This window comes from Lipophrys pholis (assembly GCF_963383615.2).
Source record: "Lipophrys pholis genome assembly, chromosome: 6".
NCBI classification, from domain to species: domain Eukaryota; kingdom Metazoa; phylum Chordata; class Actinopteri; order Blenniiformes; family Blenniidae; genus Lipophrys; species Lipophrys pholis.
The window spans coordinates 24,659,242-24,676,790 of NC_137629.1; the positions used below are offsets into that span (position 1 = coordinate 24,659,242).

At 43.7% G+C, this 17,549-nt stretch overlaps 1 protein-coding gene across 1 annotated transcript in view; it reads left to right on the top strand.

Annotated features, from left to right (window-relative positions):
• Positions 1–3,654: 3,654 nt before the first annotated feature.
• ndst1b (N-deacetylase/N-sulfotransferase (heparan glucosaminyl) 1b) overlaps positions 3,655–17,549 on the top strand; it is a 44,856-nt gene continuing 30,961 nt past the window's right edge. The window contains exon 1 of the mRNA XM_080465590.1: positions 3,655–3,838. The gene's annotated coding sequence lies outside the window, so the exon portion shown is untranslated. The remainder of the gene's footprint in view (positions 3,839–17,549) is intronic.

Sequence of the window (17,549 nt, forward strand, 5' to 3'; positions counted from 1 at the left end):
TGGATAAAGAAGTGGAGCTCCTTCCAAATATGGCAGTAGAATATCATGGGAAATTTAAAAAGGATCTATTATCATCACAACAAACCGTAAGCACAGGTTGGACACAGATGATGCCGAAGATGCTCCAGTCGCATATTGTTTTATGCTGGTTTATAAATACCCGGGTACATACATTTTTGTCACTGACACCCAGTCAGTGACATTTTTATAACAACAATAACAACAACAACAATAACAATAACAATAATAATAATAATAATAATAATAATAATAATAATGATAATAATCATCATCATCATCATCATCATCTCTTGTTTTCCAATAGGGTCTTGCCCAGCTTTGCATGCCTTGGACCCTAATTAAAGCTGCAAGCAGCATTGAGTGAGTCCTCGCACACCCACACACGATGTAACGGGGTGCATGTTGAGGTTTGGTGCACGTCAGAGTGCGATGGAAATGTGGGCTATTACTATTAAGTATTGCATCTAAGTGTCAAAAATGTCAAATTATGTGGCTCACACAACACTCGCGGGCCACACATTGAGACAAGGTGTCTACCCACAATGTACCGCAGCTGAGCGACACATTTCACCTTAGGGCGTTGCCCTATTTCAATAAACTCACAAAGCAGCCTCAGAAACATTATTATTATTATTATTATTATTATTAGTGAGGAGATGAGGAAGAAGCACGAGAGGCTGATCCAGACCGTTGACCCCCACCAGCCCCCCAGAGCACCCTAATGTGGCTAACAACCACCTCCTACAAATAGGATGAGTAAATGCGGAAACAGGAATAACTGGAGTTACTGAATGTGTAATATGTTGAATAGAATGATGACAGAATCTTTGAATTTTTCTGTCATAACGTGTCAAAGACAAACTTTGCAGCAAAACCACAGACCTTTGTGACCCTGCTCTAAAGATGGCCCATGATGAACTTTGATATGATCTCTTCATAACTGCCGTCTCTCCTCAGGTGAAATTGAGTCTTTAGGTGCTCGAACATTTTCGTTTATCAGCTGTTCGTATCAGGGCCGTGTTGCAAGACAAATCCTTGTGTCTGCTGGGAAAAATAATATTTCAGTGATCTCTGAGGATTAATAAAGTGTGATTATTTTAACAATTGTGAATTTTGATTCTGGCAAAATTTGTATTTGAAAGACCGGGGTGTTCGTACTATTTCTAATCACTGTAAGTAAAAAAGATTGTAAGTGCTTTAAGCCACACTCTCTGTGTGAGAGGGAGAAGGAAGATGAGTGAGACACATACTGATTGGCTGGTGTGTGTGTGTGAGCTTGTATAAGCCAATTGTGTTGTCCACTTACAGTTTATCTATCCACCTGTTCTGATTCAGGTCAGAGTGTTTTTGTGGTGTGAAACTCCAATTACTGGGGCAAGGGATGTTGAAGATTACGGATGGGCATTAAGTCCCTAATGTTTATTTAAGGTCAGTGTGAGGTTGTGAAGTCAGAGGCCAGGGCGGGGATTAGATACAGGCCTGGAGAGCAGGCAAATCTTTCAAAGTGCAGCAACTACTCAGCAAATGAGGAAGGAAAGTCTCCTCTACGTTTAATCTTGAATCTTTGATGGGCAAACAACCACGTTGTTTTGCTCTTCTTCATCTTGTGCTGGTATTCAGCGACTTTAGGGTGCAGAAGATGTGTCTTGTAGTGTCACTAATTGCCGCCGTGATCATGAATTTCTCCAAAAAGCTTTGTCTTCCTCCGTAGCTGGTTGCAGAGTCTGTCTGTGGCCCTGTGATTAGTAGGACACCAAAGTAAACCTTCTGGGCATTGCCTTTTTTGTCTTAATGAGTCGCGTGACGCTCTCTCCTCCATCATGTGACTGGATGAGACAGCCAAAGCTGTTTTGAAGGATGGCTTTGTCTTGGATTTAGTCACCACTCTGTAATCAAAATCACCAACCTCATGACTCACACGGTCAGAGGATGTGTAGATAGAATACTGCATCACAAAAAAGCTGTGTTTCTCAGTTCAGTTCCAGTAATTATATTCCCAAAATACTGTTGATTGCTTTCACACTCTTGTACTATGGGCATACACGTCAGAGACTCTAAATTAGAACAATTTGTAATTTCCTGCCATTTCTGAGATATTTTATTTATGAAAGCCCCCAAATATTGTGGCAACATGTTTCTAAATAACACTTGAATATCCTGGGGGCTATTTGTTTTGGCCTAAAGGTGGTAGATTTCTATCTTGCACAGTGTACATAATTAAGGTTTGTGGATTCACCTCTTCTCAGCTTTACTATGTGTATAAAAGAGCTAATACATTATTTCTTACTAATGGGGGCCCGTGGTACAAAGAAAGACCGATACACAATTTAGAGTGTTAATATGACATGTACCCCTGAGTATATATTTATAATTTAATGGTAAATGTGTGGGGTTAATGTGTAGCGAATAGTTTTCTTTATATAAATATTAGGATCGAACGGGAGCAGTCACTTTGGTAGAATTGACTTATGGTTTGGCCTCCAGAGCATCTTGGGAACCCTTAGCAAAGTTTACTGCACATTACTGTTCTTAAGGAGGGCTGCAAAGTGGGATAGTGGTTAGCATTCTTCCTCATTGAGAAGTATTCCTCAGGCTTAGTTGAGTCCCGTTTGTCTTTGTAGAGTTTGTTTGCTCTCCTTGTATGTCCGTGGGTTTTCTCTGCATGGGTACGGGATGCATTACACGCATTTTGGTGTTAAACCGTCTGTATGTGTGATTGTATCTGTCAGGATTTGTCCAGTGATGGACTGGCAGCGTGTTATAGTCAGCACCACTACACTGAATAAAGTGGTATAGAAGATGAATGCATGTTCGAGAGCAGATTCAAGAAGCCATACTGTGAGGGTGAATTTATAAAAACATGCTGAAGGCTGCCAAAAGATGCTAATGGAGTGCCTCTGTTTTGACCTTTCAACAAAAACTTTCAAAATGTTGAGCTTGTTAACGTTTCTTTCTTTTTTTAAAAAAGATATGAAATTGTTTGTGAACTTTTGTCATAATATATTAACACTTTTTTTTTTTCATTGAAGCAATGGAGAATTTTGCGAGTTGTTCACAACTTTACATCAAAAGGAGAATAAGGGAGCATCTTACTGGTCCAGCCCACTCAGTCACATCATGCAGGATGTGGCCCCTGGAATCAAGCCAGTTCCAGAGAAACTGAAGCTGTACTGACAATAAGGAGGTCGGCATGACTGAGCTGCATGAGGAGCTGATTTTATGGACATGTTGAAGTGATTTGTTATTAGGGAGCTCAGATTGATGCTCCCCTGCAAACACACCCTGGGTCCATGTTGTGTAATCTGCACACTGTGGTGACTAATCAAACCCATTTCAACCACCTCGGGGCTCTTATTTTCAGAGGAAGGGAGAGATCATTTAAAAAAAAAAAAAAACAACTTCCCAGATAATTCCTCTATCACGCCACTATTAAATTGCGACAAGAGGAGTAGCACACAGCACATCAAGGCCGCTATAATCTCAGCTCTGAAGTGCACAGATGCAGATAAGCCCCTGCAGGAATATGATCGCACACTGATTTCTTTGAGGAGTTGTGTAGTACGCATGCATGCGCATATCAGACAAAAATGCGCCGCGCTGGCGCCTCCTGACGACAGTTATGGGCTACTGCCGGAGCACGGAGCTGCAGAAAAGAGAGAGGCTTTCTCACATTTCCCGATTTCTCCCAGCCGAGTCCGCTGCGCCGCTTCCATCCACATCACGGCCGAGAGACGACGACACAACGCGCCCGGCGCGCTCCGCTCCAAGCATTCCTCCTCGGCCAGCGCGCGCATCGTCCACGGGACACACGAGCAAGGTGAGAACAACATCGACACGACGCGACTGGGTTTTTTGTTTCGTTCCTTTTTCTCGCATGTTGTGCTTCCACGACCGGGAAGCCCCGCTCGCTCGCTCGCTCGCTCGCTCCGCCAGGCCAGGCTAGTGTGTGTACGTTTGTCTGGCGCAGACGGCGCTCAGGCCAGCTTTCGGCCTGACTCCCTCTCTCCCTCTCCCCCCGGCTGGGGACGCGAAGCCCCGGCGGTTGTGGTTGGAGCCTCGCCGCGGCTCTCGGATGGTCCACGCGGCGGCCCGCCGCGGCGGAAACAACGGAGGCTAACGGTGCTCCTGAAGCGGGCGGCGGGGAAGTTTGTGGTCGTGATCGCGCCGTGTCCGGCGGCGGCGGCGACGGTTCTGCTCGGCGATCGAACGTCGGAATTCCGTGTGTGGACTCGGAGCCTGCAGCTCCGCAACCGGAGACCACCGAACAACTTGTTTTTGTAACTTTGGAGCAGCCGCGACGCCACGGACCGTCTCCGTCCGAACGCCCGCTGCAAGTTATCGCTAATAATCTCACCACGATACAACTATTTATCTCCCAGTGTCTTCTGCAGGGAAGAGGCCAAAACTATTTAGTGGGCAAATGAAATGATTGTGTAAATGTATTTATGTTCACTATGAACCATGATTGCTCATTATTATTATTACTATTATTATTATTTGACGACCTGGAGGAGTCTTGTACAGATGATCACAGTTACGAGCATTTCCAAATATCCTCCATATGACCTGTGTTTGCAAGGTACTCTTGACTTTGCCACACTATTCTGTACTTTTCTAAAGGAAGCCAGCCAATTTCTTTCCACTACCTACGAAGTTGCACTTGTAAAATGTTGATGACATGTGGCTTTGTTGCTGTGGCACTCTGCAGCAGCCTTTCAACCAGCATGACCCATGTCTGTGCTGTGTGAGGCTGCTTTGTTACTCTTTGTGAATGCCTGCTTCCACCGAGAGCTCCTTCTATTAAATACTATAAACATTTGATTCTGCTCTTAAGAAAGGGAAGAGGAGAAAAAAATAAAAACAAGAAAGGGGGGGGTGGCAGTCCAGACCTGCCTGAAATCTGTTGCCTTGAGGGTTACCAACATGTTGGTGTGCACCTATGTGAGTGAGAGATTACAGAGCAGGAGTGACTCATGCTCCAAATGTATTTGGCAAAGTCATAAGGATTTTCCCTGCATTTCGCCTCAGCTGCAGAAGACTTTTCTTTTTGTAACCGAAGATTGCCGTCCTTCTGGTTTTGTGTATCAGGAGATTTATTTGACCAATGCTTCACATTTTTGCAACTCCCTAAGCCATGTGTTGTTTATCACTTGTCCCACCCTGCATTTGTTTAAAAAAAACAACAAACCCAAACAAACTCAAAACAAAACCCAAAAAGTAGGGCTTATCCCATTTGCAGACTCCATAAAAAAAAAAAAAAGAAATGTGGTTACTGCCATTTGTTTGTCAAATTTGTGGAGAGCTGAATCTTAAGTTGTGTTCTATTTATCCATGCCAACTGTTTGTCTGGTTGTTCTAACCCTCCATCTGACTGCTCCCACCGGCTGCCAAACACGCTGTGATCTCGCGCTTTCAGCTGATGAAGGCTGCCACTGCCGCCGCAGCCATTTGATCATATATCAGCGTCTTTTCACTTGGATATACCTGGAAAAGTAGCGCGACTGGGTTACAATGCTTACACACAGCGTTTGATGGAATAGCGTGGGTACGATGGCGTCTGACAGATCGCGTCACCAGGCGGCTCCTGGACGTTTATCAGAATGAGACGGGAGCACAGGAGTGTTTGTCTTTTCAGCTTTGAATGTGGAACAGTTAGAGAGAGGCTGTGTGTCAATCAGAGACCCATCTGCCTTGCTGCTGTTTATCTCCACGTAGAGGAGGATCCTGGTTTAATTGCATGTAGTGAACATGCCATTATATTTAATGCAGGTAATTTTAAGGAAGTATTTCTCCCAACAACGTGCCGGTTCTTGTACTTTTCCATGTCACTGCCCCTTGTAGCCACACTTAGTGTATGGGTGGGGTGGGGGGGGTCAGCATGCATCTTTCCAAAACTTGAGCCCCACAACCTTCTCTGCTGGGTATAAGCACTGCTTTGTGCCACAGTACTGCTACCTATGGCTTCCATTCATGCAGTACTACAACACCACTGGATCTACTACAGGCTGAAATATACAATGGAAGTATCGCCCAAAAGTAGCCCGTTGTTTGACAGGCAAACAAACGAACAAGCATGTCCTCTCATCAAAGTAAGCTCCGTAATGCAGAATACAGCTCGTACTGTTGTGGCCTGTCACGTCGATGGTAGTGAAGAAGGTTTCTCTGCCTGGTATGTGGCTGTGGCTTCTTTTTTTTTTTTTTCCTCTTGCTCTCTCTCTCTCTTTCTCTCTCTCTCTCTCTCTCTCTTGGCTTTGGCTGCACAGTCGTGAGGGGTATTGGAGAGCGGGGGAAGAGTAAATACATGTTAAACAGCGCAGCACAAGCGAGTATTAGCAAATGATCCGATAGCATCTGTAATCCACGGGAAAACCTGGAGAGTTGTTTTTGAATAGTGCTCGCCTCCATCAGACAGTTGGCAGGCTCTCGGGGTGTCCACATGTGTGACTGGCTGGCTAGGCTAGTCGCGCGGCTGAATGCTACAGTATGCAGGCAGATCAGATTACTGAACGATTAGCCATGGCCTCCTATCCCGGCCCTGGGAAATGATTTTCCACTGTCATAATTCCCCAGACTGAATTACGCAGGCCAACGACTCGGAGATACTCAATACTACAGGCTTGAGTGCTGCATGGCATAACTGCTTCTCTCTGGTGAGAGGAGATATGTTATACCATTGTCGCTCTCGGCCACAAAATTGTTTTCTAACCTGGAATTTGTGGTTGAGCTCCGGTGCTGACCATCAAGCAGGGAGGGCAGTGTCACCCAGCTGTAACTGTGGCTGAGCAAAGGGTGAAGTTCATTGTGGTGTTTATCCAGTGGTTAGGACTGTGACACAACGCTGGCGAACAGGTCCGAAAAATTGAGATTTGGAAGCCGCTCTGAGATCTAGATCAATTATATGCACACGTCAGTCAGTTTTTCGGGGTCGTGTTAACCAAGCAGGCCTCTGTAGGAATTTTGCTGAATGGAAAGATAGACGGAGGGGAAAAGTGGGAGAGGCTTTTTGCTGGTGGAAGTGGGACCGTGTTTCCAAGGTGCATACCCCCTGAGGCAGGAATCTGATACATTCCAGAGGCTCCTGTATCCAGACGAATAATGGTGAGTATGGTGTAGCGTTTCATCAGTTGGCACATGATTGGAGTGTAAGTGCTGGGAAAGTAAGTGCTATGTCATAGGCTCGGAGGGTACCAGCGCCGGTTGCCTGAGGGAGCAGGAAGTACACCAGAAGAGAAGAACATGTTATGGAGATATAGATTGCAAGCAGAAGTGAGTCTGATTGTCTGTGTGTGTGTATGTATGTATATCTCCTTATCATACACAGGTGTACTGTGAAGATAAAGACATTTTAACCATTATAGTCATGCATCTAAAACAAGAGGCAATGCTTGACATGAAAAAGAAACCTTTCAGTTGACTTGATATTATATTGTTCCCAAAGTGATGGATATATTAAACAGAAACGAAGCACGAAACATCTTCTGTCCAATAACAAAAATATCTTTAGTGCCTGCTTGGCAGCACTCTATACTAAAATATGGTAAGCCTCTGTGTTTAAGGTTATGCTTTTCTGAGTACAATCCAATAGTTCCCACACGAAAATTTATTTATTTTTTAATGGTTGGCCGAGGGTGAATTTAGAAGCACTGATATTCAGCATTACATCAGTGGGACACTGAGATCACTTTGCCTCACATTGTCAGCGACACCAATAACCGCTAACTCCGGCCTGCTTTCATAACATTAATGATTTATGATTTTTTTTTTTTTTCACTCAATGGTTGCAAATGGAATTGAAATGTACATGATTGAGAGGACATGTAATGTTAACAGTGACGTAGAAATACAATAACAAAGAATATTTATGCAGGAAAACCTTTGCGCTGTTAAGAAACATTCACCGTGTGATTTGTGGGGAACTCCTGGTGCAAACAAAGCCAATGATCAATGATTTTCTTTATTGTTATTGCACTCAGCCAGAGAGTAACATTAGTGTACTCTAGTAACAAAGAAATATTATACTCTAAGTCCTGCTCTTGTACTGAATACGTGATTTGGTTGTCAGCACAATTGCACCGTCTCTCTTGTGAAATTGCCTAACCGTGCGACATGACTCCTCCTATAATATTTTATGACTTCAACTAGTTTCAGATCAGCGCATATCAATCTATGTTTTTAATTTCCTTCCCTGCAGAGGGTTTTCAACCCTTGAAATTTATGTTCCCCAGCCTCTGAGCTAAAGGCTATTTATACTGCAGACGCAGAAAAATACCCTGTTTTATTTAGTGGTCAAAAAACAAGCTGTCGGGTGTTAATGGACTTCACCTCAGCCATTCCAGCAGACCCTCGGGGTACTGCTCAGTCATATACTCGGCAAGGGAGCTCTCGGCACTGGCCTGTTAATGAAGCCATTTTCCGAGATGGAGAGATGCGGTAATGGGAACGCACCACTTCACTCCAGGATATTCTAACCCCGTCCTCATCATAAGTGCTATCAGTCATCGGATATGATTACATTTTTTTTTTTTTCTTCCGCCTTCATCCATTTAGCTGTTTGGACAGCACTTTTTCTGACTCGAGTTGGAGGTACACGTCTGAATGTAGCCGTCGAGTTGCTTTGAGATGTGTAAAATGTTGTACTATTCTAGGTAAGAGCAGGGAATTTATGGTAATGGAGGTCCTGCTAGTGCACGTCAGAATGACTCTGTCCATCTGAATACGTGTTGGACAGCAGCTATATAACTTTGGATCCTGTGGTTTGGCGCTAAAAGCTCGCGATGGAGCGAGGGCAGGTGGAAGGGGATATGTTTACTCAGTTGTCCAATGGCCTCGGCTCAGTTTGCCTGCAGATACCACACACATGCACTCAACTACTGTAGAAATGATTTGTTTACAACACCCACACACCTGCATACATTTGCCTGTATGCAGCCGTACTGCAAATAAAACCCAGTAGATATTTCTTCTTGTGTGTCTCTCAGGACAACATACTGGAGTAAAGTATCAATTTGGCACATATGGCGTTGAAGTTTTTTCATTGGAAAAATTCACATCGCTAATGTAAAGATTGTATCTTGTGTGTCAGCATTGAGAGTCTAGAAAATGTATTCCAATGCTTTTACCAAGTTATGATCCAAGTTTTTTTTTTTTTACTGATGGGACACATTATGTAATAGCACAGTAGTAGATGATGGCATGTGGCCAATCTCTCATATCGAAAGAGGACAGATTGGTCATTGGATTTATGCCAGTTTGATCTTGGTCAATATAATGCTTTTCAAGGTTTTATCACCAGCAGTTGGCACAGAAATGTTTTACACTGACTTCAAAGTGTTGATACCACTCTGGGATATAGTATTTCGATGAAGTACTTATGAAGGGTTAAACTAACTTAGCATGACGATCTTATGTAATTTGGAAAAAAAGTGTTCCTTACACTAAATCACCATTTTTTTACAGGTTGTAGTGTTGTTGTATCACATCGTGCTATTCCAAGCAGTTTCTTTCCAACCTATCATTTACTGTCTTTATGTTCATGAGTGATGGAAAGGCCATCTGACGTTCAGAAGAGTTGTTTAAACAAACTATTCAAAATGGTATTCAATGGCTCATCGAGCTAAAGTAATCCCAACGTTAAATATCCAAATAGGGTCAGACTCATACTGAATGTTCCAACCTTCACACAAGTAGAAGTTATTGCTGTGTTGCTGAATTGAATTGCATCACTTTTATTTAGAAGCACCTATTACCCAGCAGATAATAGTATAGAGTGTACTCCTGCGTCCTCGTTTTGAAGCGGTTGTTTTTTTGCCGTTTTTTTAGTCTTTAAGTTTAAATAAGATTGCAGCTTTGAATTGATGCCAAGAGCAACCTTTGTTATGTGCTTACCAGCTACAGCGAGCGTTTTGGTTCTGTCAAGCTGAGAAGCAGCGATTCTGTAAAGAAAGCGAGGAGCAAACACCTACACAAGGTCAGGGAGGTGGTTTCGGCTGGCGGTGGTTCGCCTGTGATGATGGAGGTAGTTTGTTTGCTAGAACAAAAGGCACAGCATTAACCATTCTCATCCGTGACATGCTGTTCCTGTTCACTGTCCCAATGCTGGGGAGCAAACGGGGCCAGAGCATTGTGGGATCCCACCAGAGCAGCAGGACTGAGTAAACTTTAGTGGGGCATCTGGTGCTCAGTGCCCCTGTTCTTCTCTCTCTCACTCTCTCTCTCGGCCCCAGAGCAGACCAACTCCACCGCAAGTCATCTGGTGTCCAGTCAGCGCCCATCTGTGAGTGCGTTTGACTTCACTGCAAACAAAGCATCATGGCATGCGGACGGCCATAAATACATCCAAACAACTCGGCCCTGCTATCTCCGCTAATCTTTGGGTGGAAACTCTGAGAACATTGCCAGGGTTACGGGTCATCTCCATTTCAATTTAGCAAATTGTTACGGTGGATTTTCAAATGCCTCGACACAAAGTGAGCGCAGCTGATGACAAACCGCTTCTCCATTTTGGATTGCCGAGGTGGAAAGAATTGTAATGGTGCCGACCCAAGGTTTAGCTCCTGGCAGCCCGGAGTCTCCCCCTCCACTGATCCGAGGCGATGCCGTGTCTGCCCAGCCTTCTGTCTCGCATTCATTGTGGGTGGGATGGAGGTGTGTTGGCGTGTGCAGGACAGGTGTCTGCAACCCGGAGGTCAGTCCAGACACAGCTGGGGCACCTAGACGGAAGGACGGCTGGAGACTGCAAATGACAGCAGGATGAATGAGCTTTGTTTTGCCGGGTTTAGGTTCAGTTTTATACAGAGAGAGCTGCCCCAAGAGGGGTCAGCTCTGACCGACGGGCAGCGCAACGGTCGGCTGCTCTCAGCAGAAAGTGCTACAGCAGTGAGCACCCGGTCCTTACAGAGCGGCTTGGAGACTGAATAAAGAAGCAAAGCTAAAAGAACTTTAGTGGGGTGTGCAAGCCTGCAAACACAAACAGCACCCTACCCCCTCTGTGAAGTGTTAAGTGGCCGGATATGTTTGGTGAATAGGACACAGGTGTCCGGGCCGGGTTGTGTGTGCCTGGCCAGAGGTCTGTGTTTGTTTTCTCTTGGTAATGGCCCCCAACTCTGTGCTGCAGCTCGTCCAGAGCTCATTGGCTCTCAATGGGCCGGGAGGGAGGCCCCCTCTTTATTTTTCCTTCAGCTTGTAAGACTGAGTAGTGGATTAACTGAAGTCAACAATCTGATAAGGAAATCACGATATCGCACACCGCAGTGTTGTGGCTATACATTACGCAACTCTGGTCCACTTACGCTCCTTATTCTTTGCTTTTATCCACCAGCTTTTCCTCTTACCTACACGGGCAAAGCAGCCATTTGACGGCTTGAGCTTTACTGTTGAGTCCTCAGAGCTGTGGTGTGACAGGTAGAGGAGAGCTGGAGGGGGAGTAATGTGAAACCAGAACAGTCTCTATCTTCCACGCCCATGTCTTCCACTTTGCCTTCCGCTCACCGGCTTCATCTCTCTGCTGGCGTCACTCGACTGAGCTCCTCTTTTGTTGAGTAATAGCCCAAAGGTGCGCTTTGGGCTTTGAGGAGAGTGCACACACCACTGCCACAGCCTCAGACGGCGTCTCTCCTGGGAGTGCAACAGGGTGAGGTAATGGGTTTTTAACCCCTCAGCCACCTCCATGTTTGGACGTTCTACCGTCAGTAGTGGCTACAATCGCAGTGCTGTTGTGATTGTTTGGGTAACCCTGTGGCCTCCACAGATGGCCAGGCTTCAGAGCTGGTTCTGACAACCATACAGTTAATATCTGGCCTACATAACCGTCTCCCAGCTTCTGGGCCGCCCCTCCACTCCCCTCAAACTCTGCTCTCATTTCTCCCTGCCACCCTCTGTGCTATTGTCTGTGAAGCTTTCTCCTGAGTGCCCTGTTTTATTTCTTTATTTCAGTCATCTTTTTAAATTCCTGAATCCCATTTCTTTTGCCCCCAGGCACACTGGGTGATGGCTAGAGACAGTGTAGCAAATTAAATTTGGTCTCTTTTTTTTCTTTCTTGCTCCCCTCGGACATGGGCACGGTGGAAGAACAGGAGCAATGAAAGCTGGAGGAAAAAGCCCATTTCCCATGCATTACTGTCTCTGTCCTCAGGGTCTACAATGAAGTAACACCAACACCTCTATCGCCTTTCTCCTGCTTCTCTCTTTAATTTTCCTTCTGTTGCTCTCTCCCCTGCCTCGGTCTCACTGCTGTTCTCGCACAGCCTTAACCTGAAGGTCTCTGCTCTTGCTAACACAATCTGACCCAGTTTATTAGTTTGGGTCTAGTGAATCATTAATTGAGGTTATCTAACTGTTCCTGTAATGATTCCACTGTGACTTGTGTGTCAGAGCCTGTCTGTGTTCAAAACCAATCAAGCTGTACCCGCATGCCTCTTGCTCTACACATTTGTACTCTATCATAACCATCTTGGAAAAAAATGCATCACCCCTCGAGTTAGACTGTATGTTTAATAGGTGTGCTGTGCACTGTAATATGTCATTGTGTCAAAGCACAATACGAGGACTAAGTGCACTGAATGCAAATTAATCTTGTGGGATGGCAGCAGCTGAATAGAGTGTGGTTTTGGGAAAAGGAGGGGAGAGAAGGGAGGGACAAGGAGGACTAATAGTGGCAACAGAGGAGAGGGGGAGAAAAGAGCATGTGAGGGGAGGCGGAGGCAGAGTAGGAGGAGGGGGGGTGTCTGTGGGATGTAGTCATCGCCAGGCCCATTCATCATGCAATGCCTGCTGGGATGCGCTGGGGTCAGTCCCGCACAACACAATTACAGCCTGTTCTGGTGTGTTGTGTTCGGCTTCACTGTGTTCCGACTATGTTCTGTTGTCTTTTGTTGGAGTCTCTCTGTTCTAGCTCTCTTGTTTCCCCCCTTTGCATGTTTTCTCCTCCGCTCTGTTCCGCGTGCTTCTGTTCACTGGCACATCTCGCAGCCCTTTCTTCTTCTGTTACACGTTTTTGAACTTGCTGCTCAAGCCATCAGTAAAGCAGTTCTTTGAGCAAAATGTCTCAATTAGCTGCACATTTGTTGTTTTGCTTTTGCTGTTGATTTGAGTGCTAAACTCTCTACTTTGTCCTTTCCAATAGATAGTTGTTTTGTTGTTGCTTTTTAGGCCAATGTGGCAGAGCTGCATTCGTACCATCCGTGGCACACCTTTTTTCATACAAAGATCTGAACTGCAGCTGCTGGTTTGATTCATGAGATTGACAGGCCTTGCACATCATGCGTTTGATTGATGCTATAGTAAAAATGTTGTTTACCCTATCTGCCTGACGGTCGTCTATGAGCCTACAGATGTTTCCAGAAAGCTGTAAATATTTTGCCGTGTGCTCTAATGTCAGCTGACAGCCTATCCGATCATAAGAATATCTCTGTCTTCCTCTCCGTGTCTATTCGATGTGTAGTTAAAAGGAGTCTTTCCTGCCGGGAACCTTTTTTTTTTTATGTGGTCTGAAGGTCTAAATGAAAACATCCCACCGGGATTCAGAAACGACAACTTTTGAAAACATTGGACATATTTTTTGTAACGCCATACCTGGGGTGACTTTTTCTATTCACGCTGGCACTCCCGAGTTGTAACACTGCTGAAAAGCAACACACGAGGAGACTGCAGTTTCACCCTATTGTGAGATCGGCGTTGACGTGAAATACCTCTGTTGAAAGTATTTGGATGGAGGTAGGTGGTTTTAACAAGAAGCAAATGTTATGATCTTTAGAAAACAGGCAGTTTTAACATGTATTAAACATGCTTGTGTTCTTTTCCTTTTTCTCTATTATATTGCTGTGTTATTTACTGTGCTTTATCGTATTATTCACATCACCACCAGTAATGTGCCAATAGTCCCATCACCTTAAGAAATGATAGTAGTTAACATTCTTTTCAATATTAATAATTGCATTCAGGGCACAGTGTATTATTCAGAAACTTTTGTCAGATTTAGTCTAATACTGTTTTTTTCCCTTTGTATTCAAAAACGAAGCTGTTATATTTAGAATATTTGACCAAAAAAAAGAATTGACAATTTTTTTTCACGCCGATAACTCGTATAAAAATAAATCATCATAGCAGAAAGTTGTGATATTTAAGGGCAGTGGTGTGTGTTTGATCCCCCATCTTGTCCGGTTTGTATTGTCTTCAAGCAAAGTACTGAATCGCTTTCAATGCAGTTTGAGTATGTGAATGGATGTGTTTGACTCGCAGGATAAGCACCTTGAGACTCCTGAAGCAGTGAGGGGGAAAAAGGAAAAAACGTTTTTTTTAATTGAAAAATCCATTTACAGTTACTTTCCAATCATGCTCCCCAGACTTAATATTTGTTTTGGTTAAATGGGTATCATATTAAAGTTATTGTCGTTTTTGGTATTTTCTAAATTGGTAATATTGGTTCTGCAAACTTGATGACAAGAAAGAGAAGCTTTACATGTTTGCTCTGTGCACAACTATCGACTGCTTCTCTGTCCCCCCCCCCAAAAAAAGAGAAAACCGTGAGAGCACGCTCATGTGTTTGCCAGAGTGATTTGTCACATGAAATTACCATCTTTGACTCGTACGTAAACACTGCAATGAAAGAAATGAGTGTCATTTACCCACGAGTATTGCTGTGCCTTTTTTTTGAAACAGCAGTTGACATCTGTATGGAAGTACGAAGCAGGAAAAGTGAATGTTGTACGGTGTTCCAGTGGAGAACCAGTGTCTTATCCATGATCCTACATGGCCACAGCTCTCAAGACCCCCCCCCCCCCCCCCCCCCTCTGGTGTTTGTGGAAGTTTGGATGTTTTGTCAGCTCACATGGATTAAAAATATAAATGGAAGCCTTTAAAAAAAACCACACACACCACTTTTGTCTTGCAGAACGAATTATTTAGTCATTAAATCTGTAAGGTTTCTTAAAATGAACCACAAGATCCCACACCCTCCAGGCGCTGCAGATTGTTATCACATTAGGCAAAGTGAGGAGGAAGAAACCTTCATATTTCAGCGATGTTCAGACTCGGCAAATATTTGTCAAGTTAAACACTGTTGTTTTCTTTAATATATTATATAGGATGCAGTCTTTATGATGTAACCAAAACATGGCTGCCATTTATTAACTGGCCGGTCTGCTCTGCTGTCTGGTATGGCTTGTTTATCTTGTTAGTTAATGAATTACATTATGTTCTAGTTTCGTGTTTTGAGTTTTAATGATAGGGCTCCTTCTCTGCTTTGGTTTACATTTGAATGACAAATGGGGCCTTTAATTAATGGCGTCATTAGTACGAGCTGTATTTTCTAATGCATCATGTTGGCTATGGCAGAATATTAAGGGGCTGAAGTCCCTTTTTTGTTTTTCAGACTTCGTTCTGTCAGCCTCGTATGTAATTTTGATGATTACCCTGCCAGAAAATGACAAATTCTGTGTTTTTCTAGAACTCTGTTAAGGTATAAATGCCGTTTGTCAAATAGCAGAGAGACCGCAGGCAATGTTTTTATTTTTCTTTTGAGCTTTTTTTCCCTCTGCTCAGTGTAATTTCCAGTAGTTAGCAAAGACTTCTTGTAACAGAGCAAAAGACAAATGCACCCAAAGGTCCCCGAAGTTCACTTGCTCACTGAACACTCCTGCTTTGGGTGGTGGCTTGGCTGACGAGAACTAATAAGAAACCTCAAGACTGACTGAAAGAATGACATATTCTGGCCAAGAAATGCACCGGATTAAACCACGAAGCATCTGGATTTATTTGAACAACAATGGATTGTCTTCAACAAGCTCTTCAGTCCAACCGTATGGATGCTTCTCTATTGAGTTCTCGATTCACTTGACAAATTAGAGGCTGCAGAAACACAAACTTGGTTTCCCCAAATTTAAATATTTGCCTTAAAACTCATTACTGATGTTCAAACATACTGCCAAAGTATTTGTGGGTTGTGAGATAAGCCTTTCCAGTAAATAGTATACTCCCACCATTAAAATTGAGTTAAAGTAAAATCTAATCCTCCTCAGACCAATTATGTGTTTTTAAGTTGTTCTTTTTTTTATTGTTGCTGCGATATGACTGTGTAAGGAACTCATAGTGAGAGCATGTCTGACATCTGAACAACTGGGAAAACTTAATTTCATACATGATACATCAACACTGCAAAATGCAAACATTTCTTTCTGTCTGAATGATGAAGAAGCCAACATTTGCCGCCAGCTACAATCTGATTGATTACATTCATTTGCTGGCAAGTTATTTGTCTGAGTAGGAGGGGGAGGATAAGTTAAGAAAATATGGTTGTTGAATAACTTGTGATTTCTAAAAGGCCCGAACACATGCTTAAATATTGTTTTACTTGTAATATTGGCAAATATACTTCTATCCATTTGACTAAAGATGCAATACTTTGTGTGTTTTCATCATATTGTGCAGGCCTAATAGTTTTTTTTTTTTTTTTTTTACTTTTCTAACTTATATTTGAAGCCTTATAAAATGGCTCGCTCACATATGGTCATAAAACACTAAACGCAATCCCATAGTTGGTTTTCTCTCTATGTCCACACACCATGTTTGCCTGTACTTAGCTGGGATTGGTTCCAATGCTCCGCGACTGTGTGCTGTGGCACCTGTGAGCAGGGTAAAGTGAAATATATATATATATATATAATGAATGAATGGATGGATTAATGTGTAGCTGTTCATAAGTTGTCATCTTTGCTTAGCAGTAAAGAAACTCTGGATCTGGTGTGAAGCGCCCTTTGAGCTCATTTTCTACCCTCCTTTCCCAACAATAAACCCAGTCATAATGTGTTATCTAGGACAAATTCGAACCACATCCCATAGCGACAGGGTTGCTAAGTACACCTGCTCGTGTGCCTCCCCGACCTGCAGACGAAGCAGCTCGTCTGTCGTCAAGTTGTCTTCTGTGAGCCCTAATGAAGCCGGGGAAATGTGACGACACGCCTCACATTTCACTCTTCGCCTAATTGTGTTGATGTGGAGGCTGATATTAGTGTTGTGGTGGTTAATCTTCCCAGTGAGAGGAAATGGCGGAGTCATCAAGGGATACGGCACAGCTAATTAAACTTGCATACTCCTCTGTGTGTGTGTGTGTGTGTGTGTGAGGATGTGGAGCTCGGGAGGAGGCAGAAGTTAGATCTAGTGAAAAGTAGTGCCGGACAAAATGGTTTTTGTCTCCTTCACAACTTTATACTGATTCAAGGGGTACATAAAGTTACACCACGGTCATTCGTTGACTATGTGGCATGTTTTCAATGACATCCTCCACACTTTCTGACAAGGAACGGCAAACTTCAACATTCATTACAGCCTGACATTTTCCTTCGCAACAAATCACCTTTGTGGACGGCCCGAAATTAAAGTGATTTCAACTTGCAAACGCAGCAAATGGGCTCCTGGTACAATAATTCTGTTTCTGACTTCATCCTCGCCCAAGAAACTCTGTTGGTAGATTTGACTGATTGGAGCCCGAAGCCAGTGGTACTCAAATTAGACCGAAGATAAACCTTCAACCTCTG